We start from the raw sequence: 17,071 nt of genomic DNA, 5'->3' as shown, positions 1-17,071 counted from the left end.
TAAACTGATCGTAGGAAAGGGGCTGGCCAAGCAAACATTACACGGATTAACAAGAGGTCACAACGAGGCTGCAATGGTCCATACGAAGCAAAACATCATCAACACTGAAAACAATTGTATGCATTTAATTTGATCTGATCCTCAGCACTATCTAGACAAGATGCCAGCTCCCAAGAGAAAGACAACTACAAACCTCAGTAATTTGCTTTTTGATAGTATCTAATATTTGGTGAGGTGACCAATACAAAAACATAAATACAAATGAAAAATAATAGCCATTCCAAATGAGATCCCCTATATATAAAACTGGAGTATGCTTACCAACACAATGAATGCTAAATAAAACATGACTTTTCAAGTATCCTTTAAATAAGGCTGCAAAAAACAGATTCCTCAATAACCTTTGAATGGTAGGCTGCCAAAGGGTTGACATGCCCCTTTAAGCACTGTGGTTCTCCCTCTCAGCAAAACAAAATTAACAAACAGAATATTCGAAAGTCCAACAGTCACCATGGAACACGTCATTTTGTAATTATGAGCTACCTGTACTTAAAACAAATGCCAACGAGTCACTGTGGAATACGTCATTTTGTAATTATGAACTATTTACAGTTTTTCTCAATAGCTTGAGCACATTTCTCGAAACATTATCCACGTTTTCAAAACAGTTAACACAACCCCCCAACTTGTTTTGCAAAATGGCACATTTCACTTGCAAAAGGCACTAAAACTCTCAAAACAGCAAATACATGTCACAAAATAAAATAAGTCCATCAAAACAGTATAATGTGTCATCTAATGAAAAGTTCTTCCTATCAGCCATTTCACAATGGCACAATAAATACTAACTATGAACATCAATATGACATGGTCAGCCCTGAGTACATGCTCTCTTTGTCTATGGTCTGCTTGTTGGTAAAATAAGCGTTAACGGTAAGTAAACATTTCACAACAGCATGAGCTGTATTCATGTTCTCTGAGCTGTCTTATATCAGGAAGTCCAAAGTAGGAAGAATTTCACTCAACAGCAAAAAATACTTTGACAAAATATTTTACTTTATTCAGTTACAGTAGTGTTCCTGATACATCGAAGGATGCTGGAAATACTTTACAGTAAACATAAATCAATACCATTGAAGATACTCAGGACCAAACCAGTGTTACAAAAAAAAAAAAAAAAAAAATTACATTACATTATAAAAAGCAACAACAAAAACCTCAGTGTAATTGTTCATTTATGTAATCCTAGCCTTTCTTGTCTGTCAGGCGACATATTCTCATCCACATCACACTGAGTATTTTCCCTTGCAATACAGAGAGAGAAAAACCTCCTGGTATGTCAGAGCCATCCTTGGCAATCTTCTATGGAGATTGCCAGACAACTCACATTCATGGCACGAGAAGCGACATTTGGTCATACGGATGGTTGTCATACACATTCCATTGCCAGGCCCTAAAGAACTCCTCGATGGGGTTAAGAAAAGACGAGTATGGAGGGAGGAATTGCACGGACAAGCATGGGGGGGCTTCAAATCACTTTCTTACTAGACAAGAGTGGTGGAGTGCTACATTGTCCCTTATAACCACAAAGTTTGGCATGTCAGGCCTCACCAGCTCTCTCTCTTCAGGGGGTACAATTCTATTGTACAAGATGTCGAGGAATGCAATTTGGTGTGCTGTATTGTATGGCCCAACAGTGGGGATGTGGAAAAGAACACCTTCTCTTGAGATGGCTGCACACATGGTAATATTCCCATCTGTATGGCCTGGCACATTGACTGTGGCTCTGTGACCGATGATATTCATCCCACGTCTCCTCACTTTGGACAAATTGAATACCGCTTCATCCACGTAAATGAAGACATGTGGCAACACATTTGCCTCAAGCTCCATTATTCTCTGAGAGAAACACAAAATGAACATAGGTAGCCATCTCAACTGTCTGCAATGAAATATTGTAAGGAAATACCCTTACCTGTACATACTGGAACCTAATCTCCTTCACTCTTTCACTATTCCTCTCAAAAGGTACCCTGTATAGCTGTTTCATCCTTAGTTGGTGTCGTTTCAAGACCCGGTCAATAGTTGCCAGACTGACACTGTGTACATTCTGAAAATGTTATGGTCTTGTATAATTGTAGTCTGGATCTCCCTCAAACGTTTTGAGTTGTTTGGAACCACCATATCTACAATGGCAGCCTCCTGTTAAGCGTTGAAGACTCTTCCTCGGCTACCAGAGCGGGGTTGTCTTTCAATTTTATAAATGGATATAATTAAATTTTGATGGTCAAGGAGGATGACGGAAAAACTCCTTTCGTGTATAGTGTATAGTACTGTAATACAGTGAAGTAATATATGGTCACTTGCCTATTCTCATTTTTGAATATTCTAATTATTGGTGCCACAGTTGACCTGCTTAGATTGGGTTGCACCCTCTGCCCAGCCTCTTGCATTGAAAGGCCATGATTTATCACATGGTCAACGATAGTGACATGTATGTCATTGGAAACACCTGTTCTGCGTCTTCCCCTTTGAGCTGCTGTACCAGCGCGCATGCGATCCCCTCTTCCTCTATGGGCTCCTGGTTGTGGTTCCCCTCTTTCTCTTCTTTGTCTTTGCCTTCTGACTCGATCCATTTCTCACCAACACCAACTTACTGGTGACCTTTTATATGTGATTGTGGACTGATTTTTGATTGAACATTTGAGCAAAACGATTTGCACATGTGCTATCTGCTATGAGCAAATGATCTAATTTTGTTTGACAAGACTTACCCAGTTGGTTTTTGTGTCATGTGTAGTTGTGTTTACTCTTTTTCAAAAATGTGCTTGGCATTTGCATTTTGTGTGAAAACAACCATAAATGACTTACAGTTTTGCAAAAATGTATACTGTTCTGCTCGTTTAGGTTATGATGCTGGTCATGTGGACCACAGTTTAATTCATATTGGCTTAGCAATCGAGAAAAACTGTAAAACTTTACTGAATTCACAATGCTCAGTTTCCTTTACTCATAAACTCATGATTTTCATTGCTGTTTAAATAATAATAATAATAATAATAATAATAATAATAATATTATTATTATTATTATTATTATTATATTATTATTATTATTATTATTATTATTATTATTATATTATTATTATTTTGTATTAATAACTTAGAAATTGCCTAAATAAAACAAAACATTCACTGAGTAACATTTTATATCCTCCATAATTGTAAATAATATTATTTAAAAATAAATGTGGATATTCAAATAAAACAAAGCTGCAATGTTAACAGGTCTGCAGTCGGTAGCTATCCAACAGCACTCTGGTTGTACTTGGCTCGATTCATGGGTTTGCAGCGATCCTGAATTCCGAAGAGTAATCTATTGAAACTGACGGGTTTCATTCATTGTTGCATTGATGTCTGTAGCAGAAAAACTACTAGAATGTGTATTATGGTCGAACCCGATCCATTCAATGTGCATGTTATTAATATAGTATATGTCCTGTAAAAGATTTCTGTGTCATTTAAATAGATATAGAAAATTGAGAACCAATGTATTAGTGAATGAAAGCTGACCAACTATGCCCGCTAAGAGTCACATCAATAAGCAAGGAGTTCTTAAGAGCCATGAAAAACGAAACAGCTCTCTCTCTCTCTCTCTCTCTCTCTCTCTCTCTCTCTCATCCGAATCATTTGTGGCCTGTGTAGTTTAGTGTTTTGGACAAATCGGAATCTGTATCATACTAAAAATGCCTTATCCAGGCTATGTCTTTGATACTAACATCTAAAATAACCCTACAGACAATCGGCAATGTTGTGCGCACTCATCACACAATCACATTATCGGGTTTACGCAGCTGCTGTCAGCGTGAATTTCATTATGAAGGCATGGATCGGATTACACAGGTCAGTTCGGGTTTGTGGGTTTGGATTAGCAACCAGACCGTTTTATAGAACAGCCTGCATCAAGGATGATGGTTCTCCAGCCCTAAACGCAGCTCTTTTGCTTATTTTTGAACTTCTTTTCTACGATTTTGTCACCTTTTGTATTACTAATCCTGTACCGGCAAGCATTAGCCAAAATAAAACCACTTCAAAGGTGTGCGTTGCTTTCTGGCATAGAGCTGAACTTCATTAAGATTCAGGAAACTGTAAAACTGTGTGCTAAGCTATTCCAAAGGTATCTGCTTCATCGCCAGCACTGATCGGCGTGTCATTGCCTGTTTCCCGTTATTGCAAGACATTCCGTGACACAGCCGTTTACCTGCCAACTGTACAGTGCAATTGGATTTTTTTTAAAAAGGGCATGGTTAATTATTTGTTTTATTTGCTGTCCATGTCCTCAATGGGCCACTGTAAATCATAATTTAGAAAAGCAAATACTGACGTTGACGACAGGCGCAGCTTTTACAACCACTGTTTATTCATGAGACAAACATGTATGTCAACACGGTGAATCGTTTTTTTTGATTGGCTAGAGCGCTGAATTTGCAGAATTATCATTGGTTTCCAGAACTACCTCTGTCTTGTTTGGCTGTTGCGATTTTTTCTCAGTCTCTGGATGGTGACGTCCCTTCCATGCTCGCACTCTGATTGGATACAATCTGCCCAGTCGGGAAGTGAGACAGGTCAGTTTTCGGTAGGATGTAAATACTGAATCGCAAGAGTTGCTTTCTGTGCGGATTTAAATGTAAAACTGAAACTGTGAAGATAAAGATACCCCTGGAGTTCGAGTCTGGGAAGATGGGATATAGACATACCACAGAAAGTGAGGTGAGTGTTAATGTCTTTGTGTTGTTTTAGCTGGATCCGAATTCGGACAGCGCGACAGACCCGTCGCTGGGGTGCGGCCTGCAGGCGATACGTGACTGCTCTGCGTGAACGCTCTCCAAGCGACATCGCCTTACAAAGGGAGTGACAAACAAGGACACAGTGTACCAGCTCCTCGCGTTTCAGTAGTAGACATTCTTCCTTTTGTTTTGAAGTGAATATGGGGTTCCCGATTTAGCGTCAAACTGCACCTGCGTTGTGGTTGTAACTGGTGTGTGATGGAGATGAGACGCACAGTGTAAACACAGTCGTAATTGCGTCTCTTTGTTGTATTCTTTTTTCTGTTGTAGTACAGGGTATTGAAGTGTATATGTTATGATGTTGTCTGCATATGTGATCACATTGATTTTGTCTGGCTCACAGCTGTGACAATCAAACGCGTAATATGTCGCTCTGCAGCAAAATTCAAGATCATGTTATGGGTTGTACGCTGACGGCATACACAGTCATATATGTTAGGAGTGGCAGTCACCTTGGTCTGCTTACTGCGCACAGTCAGTAAACAGCACTGAATCTCGTTTCCAAAGTTACATGTTTTAATTGTGATTTAGACCTGTGATTTCCATCCACTTGTTTCGAATTCCATAGCAGTCCTTAGGTGCCACATGCACTGAATGTATGTACGGGGAGATTGGATAAAAATATTGCAGAATGGTTCTATTAGGGTTTGCAGAACCATGATTAAAATTATTATCACCACTATTAACAAATACACTTGTGATAATGTGAACCCAAAACAGTAAAATTAAACCTTGGCTATAATATAATTCATTCGTGTTTGACTGCTAATGTAGATTCAGACTTGCACCTCGCTCCCAACTTAAGTGTTTCTTGTTCCTTGCAGTACAGTACAGGATGATACAGACTTTTGTACTTCTTGTGAAATTGCTCGTTTCCGTTTAAATGTAATTGCTTTTTAGACTTCCAGTGAAAAATAGCTGTGAACTGCCTCCAGATCCTAACTCATTAGATAAACTACAAGTGTTAGACAACGTTTAGTAATTGTTCACTTTTACGTTCTTGGACGTACTGCATAGATGTAATTGTGTTCATCTAGAGAGCTGCAGTATATGAATGAGGCCCTTTCCAGGTTCCGTGGAGAAAAACAAACGCGATTGATGAGTTCAGCTTTCCTGTGCGCTTTATCCCTAGTTTAATACTTCCTGTATGCTTTTTGGACTTCGTCCTGGCAACTGCAGATTGCGTTCGGTTTTATTTGAGTTTCGGATTTGTGTTTAATAGGTTGATAAATCAAATCGTGTCGAACGCATTCTAAAAGTAAAAAACACTGATAAGGTGCTCATGACTAACACTGACTGTAAATCTTGGTTTTAAAACACTAAAGGCAGACTCCAAGTAGGCGGCCCTATTGTGGTCATGTGACTTCCGAATGTTAACGACCTACATAGCCTGTCGAGGTTGTTGGCTATACTCGTTATGCAATTGTCTTTTATGAATCTTTAAGGCAAGTTTGATTATATCAATAATTTACAAAACTGCCACTGCCCCTGTTACCTGAATTTTACAACACTATGCTTATTTGTGTTGCTGACCTCCTGACGGAATGTGCTGCTGTATGTATTGCTGATGATGTTAAGCTTCTTGTATATCATTTGGTTATGCTTTGAGTATTGTCTTTATTTGGTACACAGCTGTTACTGCGTTTCTCAATTTAATTCCATTTCCAGTATCTCTTAAATTGTTCCACTACCAGAACCACAGGTTCAAGTTATTGTGTTTTTGCCAAACAAAAAATAAATGGATAGAATTATACAAATGTTTCACCAGACAATCCTGAGAAACATTTCCGGTACAGTATTAAAACTGTTTGTAATGATCAGTTGTTACATTTTATAGTAGTGTTTTATCAGACAAGTATATCATTATTTTATTTTTAATTGTGTACATGTTTAGTACATAGACACATTTGAAACTAGTCCTGGTAAGCATGTTATCCCAATGAGGTTGAATAACAAAAATCTGCCCCATGCTAGATATACCCACGCTTGTGATTTTATATTTAATTATAAAATATAAATAAATGTTTACATGAAATAACATATCATATGAACATTGCCAAGGGGGCTAAAACCAGTTCCAAAAAGTCTTTCCAATAGTCTAACAGAAAAAGAACATTCAAGGAGGAAGTAAAATGTCTCAGAGATACATGGCAAAGTCATAAAGAAAGAGAGAAAAATTTCATATATATCGAATTATTGCTTTTCACAAGTTTTTACAAAGGAGGATACGGACAACATGCCCCACATGTCATCCAGTTCCTATCCAGTTTTAAATAACTTTAGCATAACAGAGGCAGAAGTTTTAAAGGGACTAGGAACTCTTAAAATAAACAAATCCCCTGGGCTGGATGAGTGCTCTAAGAAATGAAAGAAGATATTTACAAACCGCTAACTAAGATCATGCAACAGTGTCTTGACACGGGTTGTACCAACAGACTGGAGAATTGCAAACGTAATACCGATCCACAAAAAGGGAGACAAAACCGAACCAGGTAACTACAGACCAATAAGCCTGACTTATATAATATGTAAAATTGTGGAAACTAAATAAGATCCAAAATGGAAAATGACCTATATGGTAACAGTAACCTGGGAGGCAGTCAGCATGGTTTTAGGAAAGGGAGATCGTGTCTAACTAACCTGCTTGATTTCTTTGAGGATGCAACAACAGTGGATATTTAGATTTCCAGAAAGCTTTTGTCCCGCATAAAAGATGAATTCTCAAAGTGAATGCAGTAGGGATTCAAGGAAATGCATGCACATGGATTAGGGAGTGGTTAACATGTAGAAAACAGAAAGCACTGATTAGAGGAGAAACCTCAGAATGGAGTGAGGTAACCAGTGGAGTACCACAGGGATCAGTATTATGTCATCTGCTCTTCCTAATCTACATTAATGATTGAGATTCTGGTGTAGTAAGCAAACTTGTTAAATTTGCAGATGACACAAAAATAGGAGCAGAGGCAAACACCGTTGCAGGAGCAAAGGTCATTCAAAATGATCTAGACAAGATTCAGAACTGGGCAGACACATGGCAAATGACATCTAATATTGAAAAGTGTAAGGTACTGCACGCAGGCAATAAAAATGTGCATTATAAATACCATATGAGACATACTGAAATTGAAGAAGGAATCTATGAAAAAAATCTAGGAGATTGTTGACTGAAAAGGGCAATTTTCAAATAACTATGTAGATTGGGCTAAAAAACATAATCTAAAAAAAGTTATTTTTTATTTTTAGAAACGTTCCACTGTTCAACAGACTGAAGTTTTGCATCCAGATATTTGCACACCAAATTTTGTTCATTTTATATAGATTTTTTTCTTAATTATAAGAATAATCCTCCTAGAATCTCATAACTGACACTTAATATAAAAACCCAGTATGCTGCTGCAAAAAAGTGTAATAAAACAAATGATTTTCTTTAGTCTGTATAACGTACAAAGTCATTTAATATAAACTTTTTTTAATTTCTTTTATTTCAGGCTTTATTCATAACCGACACCCATTATAAATTTTACTACATTTTTTTTATTTTATTTTAAAGAAAACACCAATTATGTATCATAAATAATACTTCCATAAATATTAAGCACTGTGGATGTAGAAAATAACTAGTAAGTCATTTTTTAAATGTTCCTATTATATTTTGCATAAAATGTATTTTTCATATGAATGTCGGTTATGAATGCCTGGTGCCGGTTATGGCATCTTAGTGTTGGTTATAATAATGAATTGAACTATGTTAAATTAAGTAAAGCTTATTGTACCAGATAATAGTAAATAGGTCATTCCTGTAATGCAGAGAAACAAATAAGACTCTCTTTACATAGTAGTTCTATCACTATTTCAGCTTTACGAGCTGCAAGCTCTTACATAAGCCGTTTGCATAAACAGATGTAGAGTCAAACTTATATTAAAATATACAGCTTTTCTGCTTCATCAGTATAATTTGTACAAGAGTACAATCCAGAGTGGTCTGTAACGTGTGAACTGAGCGTGTGATGACATTCTGACACTGGAATTGAACTGAGCGCATGACATTCTGACACTGGAATTTTAATGTTTGAACTGTAGTAACTTTTTCAGTGAAGCAAAAAGAAGTCTCTATCTTTTTACTTTGCACACACTTGCCAGACAACACCCGACTTACATCATCACAGAAAGAAATTTGATGACCAACTTCTGTTTCAGGTTAGCAGATAACTTGTGTTTTTTGGTTGAAGTTTTGGTACTAGTAAGACCTGTGATCCTTCTGAAAGTAATCTGCATGTAATATAGTAGTTTGTATTTCTTGAACATGGCGTGATTTAACTTAGCCTTTTTTTTTTTTTTTTTTTTTGCTTTTGTGCTTTGTTGAAATTTGAGCATGTGGTGAAAGAGAAGTGCCTTCCTCACATTTTTGCCCACTTTGCTATTTTTCAGGAGTTTCTGCTTTGCCAGGGGGATTTTCTTTTGTTTCATTTATCCTTTTATAATCTTTTCTTTGTATTTGACACTTCTGTTTCCAGCTGTCTTATCTTTTCTTTTAGCAATTCTGTTTCTTTTGCGGATTTTAAGATCTTTCTTTTGTTACTGATGGCCTTTCTACACTACCATAATCCTGTCTTGCAGACTCTGATGGTGATGACTGTGGTGTGTCAGGTGGAGTAAATGTGGCCGATTTCTTTAGCTGCTCTCTTGTTTTTTGGCAGAAGTCTTTTTCCGTTCTTCTACATCTCTGTTCTCTGTCTGACACTTCACCCACTAGCACATACTTCCTTTTACTTCTTTCTCTTTCTTTTGCTAAGTATGCACTATGTTTCTCAGTGTCATTTTTCTCTTCTCTCTGTACCTTCTACACTTCTCTGCATTACTAGTTGTAGTTTTCATGGCCTGTAAAATGGCAAAAATACATTGTTATCGACCCAACAGCAACATGCTGCCCTTTTGATTTACCCCAAACCTCTACCATTCTATAGTACAAATGGTCAGATTTTATTGCTAAATTCAACTTGGTTCAGTAACGTAATGAACATTAAAATTGGTTTTAAAAACCACAAACAAACATTGAATGTCAACAGTTGAACTAAGGATTGAAATAAATAAAATCATTTAAACAATAAAATCATAACCGACACCAAATTCTCATGACTAACATATTTTCTGTTTGTTGAACATTGTCAGCTGAGATAAATCACAAAGTGTGGTTTATGAGAAATTCCACTTTCTTGTCATTTTAACAAACATGGCAGCCATTTTTGTTCTCGTACAAACTGAATTAGCAGTTAGAACAAAGTCATGTTTTTGTTAAATATGTCCATATTCATTCAATATTTCGGTTTCAGTTTTTTCCTTGGGTGTTTATGCGCTACAACAGTGTGTCAAGTGGCAAGTTTAACACAAATATTTTTCAAAAAAGATGAAGCAGCTTTTTCCTGGGTTTGTGGTGATCACTGACACGAAGCTTGACCTTTCACCTAATTTGAAAAACTTTATTTATATGCTATGATTTCTGACAAAATGCCTTCTGATGTCGGTTATGAGATTTTATGTGGAAAACACAGGGACACACATAGTGTTTTAGAAATCAATAAGGTTGATTTTTTTTTTTTTTAATCTTCATGAGCTGCAGGTTCATAAAGTATTTAAAAGTCTTTTCCAGACTTAAAAGTAAAATCCAGCATTTCTGGTGTTTTAAGTATCTAAAATATAATTCTGAAAATCAAGGGAAGTAATGTTAAGATTGCACAATGCATTAGTAAGACCTCATGTAGAATATTGTGTTCAGTTCTGGTCACCTCGCTACAAAAAGGATATTGTTGCAGTAGAAAGAGTGCAAATAAGAGCGACCAGAATTTTTCCAGGTTTTTATATATATATATATATATATATATATATATATATATATATATATATATATATATATATAATATAAAATGTGTGTATGTTAAAAATGAGATCAGCAATAAAAAAGCCATGTTTAGGGGATAAAACATTAAATAACCCTAATATATATACCATTGAAACGTTTGTAAACCGTTAGCGACACGAACGTTATTTATATAGCGGTTTTGGTTTCTGATTAAATTCCTGGTACAGGTTCTAAGCCACATTTTCCCCAGTTAGCTGGTACTTTGCAAACATTTTGGCAATCGCTGTGCTTGCATAAATAGGATCTACTGAAGTGTATGAACATGAGATCAGCAATAAAAAAGCCATGTTTATTTGCCTTGAAATCAATAAAAAGAAAATTGACAGAACTGGGCGGTACAAGCCACCTGGAGATGTGTCAAAAAGCACACTGGACATTTCCATCAATGTGTTCCATAAGTTTGCCAACTAAAGCGTTACCATTTTCTGTCAAATAGTTACTATTAAGATTGTTGGCGTTAGGCAGTGTTTTAGCTGATGGACAGACAGTACTGTCGCACAAAGTCTCTAATACATACCTCTCTGCAATAAACAGTGGCTGTCCAGCAAAACACAGAGCTCTGACAATTAACAGTCATGCTGCACTCTCTTTTAAAAAAAGCATGTGTAAAAGCTGCATAAATGGATTGCTTGTCTCTCAGCGTGACCATGTGCCTCAGTGCAGCAGTATTTACAGCACTATGCATGCTCTACCTCATCTTACACACTCTGCTGTTCTTGCTTTTTGTATATTTTGAAACAGTAGTATTCTTTTGAATATTCATAAACTGATTTACATTTTCTCAACATTTCGCAGTATTTCAATTTTGTTTTTGATGAAGCTAGTAGTTACTATGCCCAGCAATTGCCACAATAATCAGACTTCGATTGGCCAACATAATCAGCTGATAATGTGTTTGTGAATTGACAGAGAACCATGTTTTTTAATGGTATTTGATCCTCTGATGTCTAAACGTCTGCTGTATCCTGGGATACAGTGTAGGGCTGCTTATTACAACGTCAGAGTCAAAGTAAAACAGAGTTTTAATCAAAACGTTGTGCATTTCCTAGAAAGCAGAGGTGCAAAGTGCTACGATTTTGCCGTAGCAGTTACTATTTTGGAGGGTAAAATTCGGTGCTACGACGAAGGGTTTGATACTATGAAAAATGAAATCTCTGACTCGCATGCCTGCTGTGAATATTGCCGGACTGACTTCTGGTGAACACGGAGGACATCACGATTGCATCGTTCATGCAGGTACAACAAAAAATCAACAATTTGCAAAATCTATTGGAAATCATAAATCTATGCGTGAATTTGTGGTGAGTACAGCCGAAGATAATGCAGTGATCAAGGTAGAGGCACTTTTTGCTAATTTTTTATTGTTGAGCACAATCTTTCAATTGCTGTTTCGGATCATATCGGTCCACTTTGCAAAGCAGCATTTCCGGACTCAGACATCGCCAGCAAGTACGGATCAGGCCGCACTAAAAACACTGCCATACACCACTTTGTATTAATTAGAATCAGTCATTCTTGATAATACTACCGTAGCAATCAATTAATTTTTAAAATCATTATTAATTAGTCAACAAAAATTTAACTTTTATGGTTGTTGACTGACTGTGTGGCTGAATTTGTTGTGTTGCTTATATAATTTATTAGTACATTGTATATTTTTGAAATGCAAGCCTTAACCAGATTACTAAATAATATGTTTATTTGAGTGATTGTCAGTGTCCTGCTTTAAAAAAAAAAAAACTATTTTCTGTGTAGTTATTGTTATTTATTCATTTATCCAGGTATAAAGTTCCAGTCAGTTCTGACAATATGAAACATTGCATTTTGTATGCTGTGATAAACATGCTTGTTTTAAGGACGGTTAGCTAAGTTGTAGAAAAGTATCTGATCAAGGACAAAACCTTCCACTGTCTGCCATCAAGGTGTAAAATGCAGTTCCCATTCAGGTTCACAGGTGACACCTGTAATTTGATCCCTAATTGAATTTGCCTTTTTTTTGTAAATGTTCAATTATCAGTACTTGGAGATTCAATATTTCAGTCCAAATTTGATTCATCCTAAGGTGATTTCATTTTAATTTTAAGGTGCTAGCAGCATAGCCTTGCTGCGCTCACCAGGTCTTTTTTTTTTACGGGTCAGATGCTACTATTGTCCACTTTCAGAACTTGGCATCTCTGAGAAAGTAGTACCTGGAAAATATTGAATAATAGACAAAAATTGGGTATAAATCAGTACAAACAGATATCCAGTTAAAAAAACAAATCCTTTAAATTTTTTTTGTAAAATTCGGAATAAACTGGAAACGTGCAACACTAAGTATAACATACCTGGTCATAAATAAATAAAACAATCTATAAATTGTTTGCTCTCTGCACACATTGCTGTATTACCCTACATGAAGATGAGACGTACAGAGAAGTGTAGGCTTCTCTGGCACTTGTCAAGACAAATAAATGTAGCTGCACTTAAAATAATATTTAAAATCAACCATGTGGAAATTATAAGAACTGTGCAACTGTGAAAACACTTTATATTTCTGCATGGCTAAATCCAGGATGTGAACACCCTGCTTCTACCAACTTGTGGGTCCCTTTTGAAAACAAGCTGGCTGTGCTAACTGAATGAGATGTCCATTGAAATTAAATAATAATAATAATAATAATAATAATAATAATAATAATAAATAATAATAATAATAATAATCCAGTACACCAGCATACAGCAAGAACTAACAAGGATCACTAACAAGGCTTTTGCCCAGGGGATCTACAGTAATGTATTACAATTGTAGAAGTTCAGGTTGTGCATAATTCATGAGCGTTGCAAGGAAAGAATCCAAAGCTATTGTGAAGTGTAGAATCTTTGAATGGGCACGTTGCTCACCACAAAAATAAGTGTTGGGTTACAGACCTGAATATCCTTTCCATTGGGCTCACAGAAACCCTAATAAGTATTACAGAACTTTAAGCTCCCAGTTTTCAGTGAACTGAAACATTAACCATCCATAAAGAAGTTCTATTAATTCAGTGTTTGGTTGTTTATTTTTAAGAGTCCTCTATATTACAGTACAGTATGTGTTTGCATTCAGTTGTGTAATTGTGTTTTGTTTCTTCAGGTATATTTGAAGGTTGCTTTAACCTAGCACAGTGGTGTTCTGTCTTTACTACAGAGCACACTTCAGTATTTCTCATACTGCAGCACTGCAATACAGATTTATTTTTTCATCTGACACACACACTTGCACGCACACTGCTGGTCCTGGTATCCTGTGTTACAATATAAAATCTAATAGTCTAATACTCTCCAGTCTAATACTCCGGTCAGTGTAGCCAGTAATACTCCAGTCAGTGTAGCAAGTCTAATACTGCGGTCAGTGTAGCCAGTCTAATACTCTCCAGTCTAATATTCTGGTCAGTGTAGTCAGTCTAATACTCTGGTCAGTGTAGTCAGTCTAATACTCTGGTCAGTGTAGTCAGTCTAATACTCCGGTCAGTGTAGCAAGTCTAATACTCCAGTCTGTAGCCAGTCTAATACTCTCCAGTCATTGTAGTGAGTCTAATACTCCGGTCAGTGTAGCCAGTCTAATACTCTCCAGTCTAATACTCCGGTCAGTGAAGCCAGTCTAATACTCCGGTCAGTGAAGCCAGTCTAATACTCCAGTCAGTGTAGCAAGTCTAATACTGCGGTCAGTGTAGCCAGTCTAATACTTTCCAGTCTAATATTCTGGTCAGTGTAGCCAGTCTAATACTCTGGTCAGTGTAGTCAGTCTAATCTGCTCCAGTCTAATATTCCGGTCAGTGTAGCCAGTCTAATTCTCAGGTCAGTGTAGCCAGTCTAATACTCTCCAGTCTAATACTCCAGTCAGTGTAGCCAGTCTGATACTCTCCAGTCTAATATTCCGGTCAGTGTAGCCAGTCTAATTCTCTCCAGTCTAATATTCTCCAATGAAATACTCCTGTCAGTGTGTCACTCCAGTCTAATACTCCGGTCAGTGTAGCAAGTCTAATACTCCAGTCTGTAGCCAGTCTAATACTGTCCAGTCATTGTAGCCAGTCTAATACTCCGGTCAGTGTAGCCAGTCTAATACTCTCCAGTCTAATACTCCGGTCAGTGTAGCCAGTCTAATACTCCAGTCAGTGTAGCAAGTCTAATACTGCGGTCAGTGTAGCCAGTCTAATACTTTCCAGTCTAATACTCTGGTCAGTGTAGTCAGTCTAATATGCTCCAGTCTAATATTCCGGTCAGTGTAGCCAGTCTAATTCTCAGGTCAGTGTAGCCAGGCTAATTCTCTCCAGTATAATATTCTCCAATGAAATACTCCTGTCAGTGTGTCACTCCAGTCTAATACTCCGGTCAGTGTAGCAAGTCTAATACTCCAGTCTGTAGCCAGTCTAATACTGTCCAGTCATTGTAGCCAGTCTAATACTCCGGTCAGTGTAGCCAGTCTAATACTCCGGTCAGTGTAGCCAGTCTAATACTCCAGTCAGTGTAGCAAGTCTAATACTCCGGTCAGTGTAGCCAGTCTAATACGCTCCAGTCTAATACTCCAGTCAGTGTAGCCAGTCTAATACTCCAGTCAGTGTAGCAAGTCTAATACTGCAGTCAGTGTAGCCAGTCTAATACTCTCCAGTCTAATATTCTGGTCAGTGTAGCCAGTCTAATACTCCGATCAGTGTAGCCAGTCTAATACTCTCCAGTCTAATATTCCGGTCAGTGTAACCAGTCTAATTCTCTCCAGTCTAATATTCTCCAATGAAGTACTCCTGTCAGTGTGTCACTCCAGTCTAATACTCCGGTCAGTGTAGCAAGTCTAATACTCTCCAGTCAGTGTAGCCAGTCTAATACTCCGGTCAGTGTAGCTAGTCTAATATTCCGGTCAGTGTAGCCATGATAGCCAAACCCTGTGTCTCCCATCCAAAATAAAAAAGAAACACATATTAATGGCTGTGGATGAAGCCTCCAGTTACAGGTTAGGACAGAACTGTCCAGCAGGTGGTTAATGGTAAAATGTACAATTTTAACCTTTTTTTTATGGCCACATGTGTTTGTCAAGGTCAGTGCAGTTTGAAAGCTTCAGGTTTGCTTGAGTGTGAAGTGCAGTAGATGTCAGGGACACTTTATTTCATAGTAGCGACAGGAAACAATAACATCTGTACAAGATTATCCAGTACCCAGTATACTTCACAAGCATTGTACTGTCAGAAATCACAAATCACTCATATATATATATATATATATATATATATATATATATATATATATATATATATATATATATATATATATATATGCGCTCTATCGTGTAGACAGCACTCAAGAACTCAGGTTTAAGGAGGACAGAGATGTTTTAAACTCCTGTAAGTGGTTCTGTTCGTGTACTTGGCGTGCTATGTGTCCAGACAACTTTTTAATATTTAAAAAAATCACATTTCAAGTTTTAACGAATCAGAGCAGTAGTAGTGCTCTTTTTGGTTTATTAAATCCTTAAAAAATTGATGAAGTGATTGCAAGCCACTTTGGATCCCTGCTAATGGGCAGCCTGGCCGTTTCCAGTACCTTTGCAGGTTTAACGACGTCAGTACTTCAATACAGTAATACAGATGGTTATCATATGCTTAGCCTTCAGGCTGCAAAATGCAAAAAGCTAAAACGCCCACCGCTATGTTCTAGAACATTCACTATATCACTCTCTACAACTAAAATATAAATCTTATACCTTATAGCAATGCATCAATATAAAAGAGATATTAAATTCAAATATATGCTTACCTTCCAGTATATGGAAGTGTAGTGTAGGATATATTGAAAAATAAGAACTGTCTTCAAAAGGCAGAGACTTGACTTTGACCAAACAGCAATCAGTTTTTCAGAGATCTTCAGAGCATGGACCACACAAGTTTAGTTAGCAGGTCGTGCAATACTTGACTGGGGTTTTACCTTGGTTTTTATAGGATTTTCCCTCCATTGAATATATCAGGAGTCACAATTAAATCTGATCATCTGTCTGCCTTGACAGTTCCTATCTTTGAGTTAATGGTATTTGCTAGGATCCGTTTCAAAGTTAACTGAATGTGAGCTCCTGGTTCACTATCTTCCACACCTCCTTTCCCTAAAATGAGGTGAACTGGAGTTCACAGGGTCCTTGCTCCCAAATACAAGTATCTGTGTATATGTGAGGGGTGTTTTTAATATGTAACGCCAGATCTATTTAATTATATTAACCTGGGTCAAAAAAATATACGTCCCTCTTAGCCGCATATTATGTTACTTTTTCAGTGTGTTGCCAATGGGTCAGTTTAACTTCATAT

At 37.1% G+C, this 17,071-nt stretch overlaps 1 protein-coding gene across 13 annotated transcripts in view; it reads left to right on the top strand.

The window, feature by feature from the left end:
- The first annotated feature begins 4,600 nt into the window (after window positions 1-4,600).
- The window catches only part of LOC121328937 (transmembrane protein KIAA1109-like), a 136,381-nt gene continuing 123,910 nt past the window's right edge, over window positions 4,601-17,071 (top strand). For 10 of the 13 annotated variants that reach the window (XM_041274124.1, XM_041274112.1, XM_041274162.1 and 7 more), the window contains exon 1: window positions 4,603-4,769. The gene's annotated coding sequence lies outside the window, so the exon portion shown is untranslated. Of the gene's footprint in view, window positions 4,770-17,071 lie in introns of all 13 variants that reach the window. The other 3 variants (XM_041274168.1, XM_041274155.1, XR_005951736.1) reach the window with 2 other exon arrangements.

The sequence above is a fragment of the Polyodon spathula genome, chromosome 2 (assembly GCF_017654505.1).
Source record: "Polyodon spathula isolate WHYD16114869_AA chromosome 2, ASM1765450v1, whole genome shotgun sequence".
Taxonomy (NCBI): Eukaryota; Metazoa; Chordata; class Actinopteri; order Acipenseriformes; family Polyodontidae; genus Polyodon; species Polyodon spathula.
Note: the sequence above shows the minus strand (reverse complement) of the source record. Positions and strands in the feature narration are given on the sequence as shown.